The sequence below is a fragment of the Odocoileus virginianus genome, chromosome 3 (assembly GCF_023699985.2).
Source record: "Odocoileus virginianus isolate 20LAN1187 ecotype Illinois chromosome 3, Ovbor_1.2, whole genome shotgun sequence".
Taxonomy (NCBI): Eukaryota; Metazoa; Chordata; class Mammalia; order Artiodactyla; family Cervidae; genus Odocoileus; species Odocoileus virginianus.
This window is the reverse complement of record NC_069676.1, coordinates 36,778,886-36,787,432: the sequence shown is the minus strand read 5'-3', so window position 1 is coordinate 36,787,432 and position 8,547 is coordinate 36,778,886.

Sequence of the window (8,547 nt, the reverse complement as noted above, 5' to 3'; positions counted from 1 at the left end):
AAAACTGACCTTTTCCAGTCCTGTGGCCACTGCTGAGTTCTCCAAATTTGCTGGCATATTGAGTGCAGCACTTCCACAGCATCATCTTTCAGGATTTGAAATAGCTCAACTGGGATTCCATCACATCCACTAGCTTTGTTCGTAGTGATGTTTTCCAAGGCCCACTTGACTTCACATTCCAGGATATCTGGCTCTAGGTCAGTGATCACACCATTGCGATTATCTGGGTCCTAAAGATCTTTTTTGTACAGTTCTTCTGTGTATTCTTGCCACCTCTTCTTAATATCTTTTGCTTCTGTTAGGTCCATACCATTTCTGTCCTTTATTGAGCCCATCTTTGCCTGAAATGTTCCCTTGGTATCTCTAATTTTCTTGAAGAGATCTCTACTCTTTCCCATTCTGTCGTTTTCTTCTATTTCTCTGCACTGATTGCTGAGGAAGGCTTTCTTATGTCTTCTGGCTATTCTTTGGAACTCTGCATTCAAATGGGAATATCCTTCCTTTTCTCCTTTGCTTTTTGCTTCTCTTCTTCTCACAGCTATTTGTAAGGCCGCCTCAGACAACCATTTTTGCCTTTTTGCATTTCTTTTCCATGGGGATGGTCTTGATCCCTGTCTCCTGTACAATGTCATGAACCTCTGTCCATAGTTCATCAGGCTCTCTGTCTATCAGATCTAGTCCCTTAAATCTATTTCTCACTTCCACTGTATAGTCATAAGGGATTTGATTTAGGTCATACCTGAATGGTCTAGTGGTTTTCCCTACTTTCTTCAGTGTAAGTCCGAATTTGGCAATAAGGAGTTCATGATCTGAGCCACAGTCAGCTCCTGGTCTTGTTTTTGCTGACTATATAGAGCTTCTCTATCTTTGGCTGAAAAGAATATAATCAATCTGATTTCAGTGTTGACCATCTGGTGACGTCCATGTGTAGAGTCTTCTCTTGTGTTGTTGGAAGAGGGTGTTTGCTATGACCAGTGAGTTCTCGTGGCAAAACTCTATTAGCCTTTGCCCTGCTTCATTCCGTACTCCAAGGCCAAATTTGCCTGTTACTCCAGGTGTTTCTTGACTTCCTACTTTTGCATTCCAGTCTTCTATAATGAAGAGGACATCTTTTTTGGGTGTTAGTTCTAAAAGGTCTTGTAGGTCTTCATAGAACCGTTCAACTTCAACTTCTTCAGCATTACTGGTTGGGGCATAGGCTTGGATTACCATGATATTGAATGGCTTGCCTTGGAAACGAACAGAGATCATTCTGTCGTTTTTGAGATTGCATCCAACTACTCTATTTCGGACTCTTTTGTTGACCATGATGACTACCCCATTTCTTCTAAGGGATTCCTGCCCACAGTAATAGATATAATGGTCATCTGAGTTAAATTTACCCACTACCGACCTGGGGAGTTCCTCTTTCAGTATCCTATCATTTTGCCTTTTCATACTGTTCATGGGGTTCTCAAGGCAAGAATACTGAAGTGGTTTGCCATTCCCTTCTTCAGTGGACCACATTCTGTCAGATCTCTCCACCATGACCTGATCGTCTTGGTTATCACAGTAAATCAAAAGAATGTCTCAAGGTTGTAAAGGTCTTACCAGACCCACTCCCCTAATTTACGTCTTAAGATGACAGGATTCAGTTTGGTTCAGTTCAGTCATTCAGTCGTGTCCAACTCTTTGCAACCCCATGGACTGCAGCATGCCAAGTTTTCCCGTCCATCACCAACTCCCAAAGTTTGCTCAAACCCATGTCCATTGAGTCGGTGATGCCATCCAACCATCTCATCCTCTGTCATCCCCTTCTCCTCCTGTCTTCAACCTTTCCCAGCATCAGGGTCTTTTCCAGTGAGTCAGTTCTTTGCATCAGGTGGCCAAAATATTAGCATTTCAGCTTTAGCATCAGTCTTTCCAATGAATATTCAGGACTGATTTCCTTTAGGACTGACTGGTTGGATCTTCTTGCAGTCCAAGGGACTCTCAAGAGTCTTCTCTAACACCACAGTTCAAAAGCATCAATTCTTTGGCTCTCAGCTTTCTTTATATTGGGAACTGGAACAACTTTGTGCCCCTATTTCAATGATCAACTGAGATTACTTCCTTTTTTCCCCTTTACAAACTATCATGGCCGAGCAGAATCTTCAGCGATAGCTTTGCAGGGAAACTGAATTCACTGTCTCCTCAGACTGCCGGCACTCTGATTAAAAGCAACTTTCCTTTTACAAACATTTGTCTCTTTCTCGAGTAATGATTTTTGGGCAATGAGGATCCAGATCTGAGTTTGGTAACAGCATTACATAAACAGAAAGTGTTGGGCACAGAATAAAAGGGAAGAGGAAGAAGCTGGTTAGGAAGGTTGAGGAGTGGTCAGAGAGGGAGGAGGGTACCCAGGAGAGTGTGGTGGCAAGGGAATTAAGGGGGAATAGTGCTGGGAGAAGAGGTGCACAGTCCAGTGTCTTAGAAGCTGCTAAGAGGTAAAATAAGAGCAGAAAACGAATATGGCTGTTTCCTTATGGGTCAGAGTTTTAAAATATATTCCAGAATAAAAGAACATGTCACAAATAGAAAATATACAAACTGACTTTGGTACCTATAGGACTTTGGACTAAAATCAATACAAAGAATACTTGATAAGATAAGGAGGAGTCCATTAAATTGTAAAAGAGGATCTAGTTTCTAAAATGAATCCCAAATAATTATCATCTGAAAAATATATGTTGGAAAATATTTAAGAAAACATCGAAAAACAAGGTAATGTGGAAGACTTAAGATGGTGTTGGCACAATGTGAAGAAAAGGATCCTTCTGCCTGCTGGAGTGAAAGCAGTGACACCATTTTGGTAGCTCTGCTGACAACATCATCAAAATCCTTCAACAGTGAGCACAACCTTTTAATAACTGTTCCAGGGGTTTATCCTGAGGAAATAATTAGGGATGTGCACAGAGATTCATCTACAAGTAATTCTACAAAAATGAAAAGCTGGAAACAAACCAAATGTACAAAATCAGGTAAAATAATTATGGTACATTTATACAGTGGGAGACTACACAGTCGTTAAAAATGCCACAGAAGTGTATTTTCTGATATGAAAAAATGTTTGCAATATATAAAGCAATAAAAGCTAATTAAAATATGATCTCAAATATGCATATATATGAACAGAACAAATTGATTATTTCTGGCTGCTGGCTTTACAAACGGTTTTTATTTTGCTTATTTGTGATTTATTATTTTAAGATGCTTACTCCCTGGAAGAATAGCTATAACAAACCTAGACAGTGTATTAAAAAGCAGAGAATCGCTTGGTCGACAAAAATCCGTATAGTCAAAACTATGGTTTTTCCAGGACTCATGTATGGATGTGAGAGTTGGACCATAAAGAAGGTTGAGTGCTAGAGAAGTGACACTTTCGAACTGTGGTGTTGGAGAAAACTCTTGAGAGTCCCTTGGACTGCAAGGAGATCAAACCAGTCAATCCTAAAGGAAATCAACCATGAATATTCACTGAAGGACTGATGCTGAAAACTGAAGCTCCAGTACTTTGACCACCAGATGCGAAGAGCTGACTCACTGGGGAAGACCCTGATGCTAGGAAAAACTGAGGGGAAGAGAAGGGGGCAACAGAGGAGATGGCATCACTGACTCAATGGACCTTAGTTTGAGCAAATTCAAAGAGATGGCGAAAGACAGAGAAGCCTGGTGTGCTGCAGTTCATGGGGTCTCAAAGAGTTGGACAGCTGTTGTTAGCAGCTGAACAACAACAAAATTTTTCTGTAATGAATACATATTCTTTTATAATAACTTTAAAAAACTTGGTAATTATATAAAGGTGAAAGGAGAAAAGAACAAGTTCACTAGAATTAAACCATACTATGCTGTGCTTAGTCGCTCAGTCGGGTCCGACTCTTTGCAACCCCATGGACTGTAGTCTGCTAGGCTCCTCTGTCCATGGGGATTCTCCAGGCAAGAATACTGGAGTGGGTTGCCACACCCTCCTTCAGGGGATCTTGCCAACCCAGGGATCGAACCCAGGTCTTCCACACTGCAGGCGGATTAAGCCTGAATTAAACCGTAACTGATCATTAATACATAAGCTAATCATGAAGTGTGAACATTTATCCTCAGTTAACTATACTTAATTTTTCTGCTATCAGAGGGAATGAGGCCTAAAATAGAAACCGGCCTGTGTTACAGAAAATAAAGTTACATACTTGTCTTTGAACTGTGAAATCTGTACATATTACATATTTATATACATGTACAGAGAAAATATTTCGAAAGGTATCCACTAAATTTGAAAGTGGTTCCTTTCAGCAGGGTAAGATAAATGGAGGTGGGAAATAATTAACTTTTCCTTTGAACAACTCTATTGTCTGAAAAATAATAACAAGCATGCATAAAGTTTAAGTACATTTAAAAAGAAAAAGTGGTTGTAATTTTGAAAATCTTTAGAAACATGATAGTATTTATGGTATGATGACAAAAATATCATATACAAAATATGCTTAGTATGCTTACCACTATGTTCATGTATCTGCAGGTAAGAAAGGCCTAGACAACAATACTCCATCATGAAAATAACTGTTCAAGTTCATTCATTCATTCATTTCACAAATGTTTGCTGAGCACCTACTAAGTGCCGAGCACACCCTTGTTCCAGGCACTTGGGAACCAAACAGCCAAACATGCCTCCCCTCAGGGAACTGACATTCAAGCAGGCAGGGGCAGACAGGAAGTAGTAAAGCATAATAAATGTGGAAGGGGTTGATAAGTTAAGTGCTACTGAAAAAATGGAGCAGAGTAAGGGAGAATAACTGTAGTTTTGGGAGAAGGCTCTTAAGAATCCCTTGGACTGCAAGGAGACCAAACCAGTCAATCCTAAAGGAAATCAATCCTGAATATTCATTTGGATGGACTGATGTTGAAGCAGAAGCTCCAATACTTTGGCCACCTGATTCGAAGTGCCAACTCACTGGAAAAGACCCTGATGCTGGGAAAGATTGAAGGCAGGAGAAGAGGATGACAGAGGATGAGATGGTTGGATGGCATCACTGACTCAATGGACATGAGTTTGAGCAAGCTCCGGGAGATGGTGAAGGACAGGGAAGCCTGACAGGCTGCAGTTGATGGGCTGCAAAGAGTCAGACATGACTGAGCAACTGAACAACAAAGGGATACTGGCAATGCTGTGGTAAGGGCCAGGGTTTAATTAGGTTGGTCAGGGAAGGCTTCACTGAGAAGGTGACATTTGAGGAAATATTTGAGAGTAATTAAAATATCCAGAATATGAGCTTTATAAGCGGAGAGATCAAACTGCAACATGTTGGATCATATAAAAAGCGAGAGTTCCAGAAAAACATCTACTTCTGCATTATTGACTACACCAAAGCCTTTTGTGTGGATCACAACAAACTATGGAAAATTCTTCAAGAGATGGGAATACCTGACCACCTTACCTACCTCCTGAGAAATCTGTATGCAGGTCAAGAAGCAACAGTTAGAACTGGACATGGAACAACAGACTGGTTCCAAATAAGAAAAGGAGTATGTCAAGGCTGTATACTGTCACCCTGCTTATTTAACTTCCACGCAGAGTACATCATGCAAAATTCTGGGCTGGATGAAGCACAAGCAGGAATCAAGATTGCTGGGAGAGTTATCAATAACCTCAGATATGCAAATGATACCACCTTTACGGCAGAAAGTGAAGAGGAACTGAAGAATCTCTTGATGAAAGTGAGAGGAAAGTGAAAAATCTGGGTTAAAACTCAACATTAAAAAAAAACGAACATCATGACATCCAGTTCCATCACTTCATGGCAAATAGATGGGGAAACAATGGAAAACAGTGACAGACTTTATTTTCTTGGGCTCCAAAATCACTGCAGATGGTGAGTGCAGCCATGAAATTAAAAGACACTTCCTCCTTGGAAGAAAAGCTATGTCAAACATAGACAGCATATTAAAAAGCAGAGACATTACTTTGCCAACAATGGTTTGTCTAGTCAAAGCTATGATTTTTCCAGTAGTCATGTATGGATGTGAGAATTGAACCATAAAGAAAGCTGAGCGCTGAAGAATTGATGCTTTTCAACTGTGGTGTTAGAGAAGATTCTTGCAAGTCCCTTGGACTACAAATCAAATCAGTCAATCTTAAAGGAAATCAGTCCTGAATATTCATTGGAAGGACTGATGCTGAAGCTCTAATACTTTGGCCACCTGATTCAAAGAACTGACTCACTGGAAAAGACCCTGATGTTGGGAAAATTTGAAGGAAAGAGGAGAAGCGGCTGACAGAGGATGAAATGGTTGGATGGCATCACTGACTTGATGGACATGAGTTTGAGCAAGCTCCGGGAGTTGGTGATGAACAGGGAAGCCTGGCGTGCTACAGTCCATGGGGTTGCAGAGTCAGACATGACTAAGCGACTGAACTGACTGATGAACTGATAAGCAGAGAGAACAGCTAGAGCTTTTGCACTAGAAATATTCCCCAAGGAATAGCAATGAAGGTAGAGTGGCTGAGACAGAGTGAGCAAAGCCCTTTAGGAGTAAGCAGGCCAGTTGGTACTAGGCTCTGTAGTCTACTGAAAGGACTGACTTTTTATTCCAATTGAACTGGGGATACACTGTGGGGTTGTAAGCAGAAAAATGCCAGGATCACTCTGACTGTTGCGTGAAGACTAGGCTACTGGGGGAGGAAAGTAAGGACCTGGGTTGTCCTTCATCCTGTGGGATGAAGTTGGCTGTGAGAATACCGAGGTATTGAATCTGAGACACAGTTTGAAGATAGAGCCAAGAGGATTTTCAGACAGATTGACAGGGAATGTACGAGAGGAGTATGAGGATGACTCTCAGCATTATGGCCTGAACAAATGAAGTGGCGTTACCATTAATTCCAATGAGAAAGCCAGCTGAGTGGAGTAAATATGGGGTTGTGAAAGTATCAGGAAGTTATCTGTAGAACTGTATTATGTGAGGGTGAAAGCAATATGAATTTTGTCTTAAGACTGTTTCTAATATTACGACATCTTTCCAAATGAAAAAATCATTTCAAGACTCCTGACTTAGTAACTATTACATTCCCAGTACTGTAAATATGCAACTTGATCACTGCTAATATTCTGGAGAAATTGTGTGGGTGGAAGATATTCCAGGAAACTGGAACCTAGGTTACAGTTTTCCAAAGGGTGGTGGGGTGGGGTGGGAAACAGAGGCTGTAAATCTTTCCAGAATCTTGGCAAGATTCTAGAACATGTCATTAAATGGATGACATATGATTGCCTAAAATTAGTAGTAGTTCCTATTGGATTCAGTCTGATGTTAACAGCAAGTCAGATTAATGTATGTACTAGAAAAACCCAGTCTTTTTCCCACATGTCTTCATTACTACTCATACAGAATACTTTACCTCTGACACCAAATGCATGGGCGTTTTCTCCCACCAAGCAGATCTCTGGGATACCAGCTGGTTGTCCTACAATTTAACTCAATTCTGACACAATCTGAAATAACATCAGATAACACAGGTTAGGGACCAGTACCATGAGACTGACTCTGCTTCAGATGCCAATTACAAGTAGTAAGTCCCCAAGTTACTCCCAACTTCTGTTCTACCTGGAGGTTCCTGTGACCTCGTACCCAGAGGATTCAGTAATTTGCTAGACCAACTTACAGAACTCTGGGAAACACTTACCTATGTTTATTAATCTATTAAAGGATACAGATGAATGTCAGATGATATACAGAGGTCGAGGCCTGGGGTGAGGGGTATGGGGGGGATAGGCATTGGGGGGGGCTAGGTCCCAAGCACAGGAGCTTCTGTCTTCCTGAGTTGAGGGTGTGGCACCCTCCTGGTGTGTGGATGTATTCACCAACCTGGAAGCTCTCTGAACCCCATTTTGTTGGAATTTTAAAGGATGCTTCATCACCTAAGTATGATTTATCATTAGCTCTATTTTCAACCCTTCTCTCGTCTCAATACAATGGCAAGGGTAGGGGGTGGCATGAGAGTGAAATGAAAGTTGCAAGTTGCTCAGTAGTGTCCAACTCTTTGCAACCCTACGGACTATAGTCCATGGAATTCTCCATGCCATAATACTGGAGTGGGTAGCCTTTCCCTTCTCCAGGGGATCAAATCCAGGTCTTCCGCATTGCAGGTGGATTCTTTACCAGCTGAGTCACAAGGGAAGCCTTCCCACAAGAAAAGGCGCGGGAGGGAGATGCTAAAAAATTCCAACTTTCTAATCGTAGCTTGATCTTTTCAATGACCAGCTCCCATTCAGAAGCTGTCTAGGAGCCCACACAAAGTTGCTCATTAGAAGAAATCACATTCCTATCACCGAGGAAATGCCAAGGGTTTTTGTGGCCTTGTGGCAGGAACTAAGGTCAAAGGTCAAATATTATAACAAAAGAGCCTCCTAGTACTCTTATCACATATGAATTTTAGCAGCTCAGTATCAAAGAAGATATTCCAGAAGACTGCACACTAAGTTCCAGTTTTCAATAAAAGGGTGAAAAAAACAAAGGTTGCAAAGTCATCCAAAGCCCTGGCAA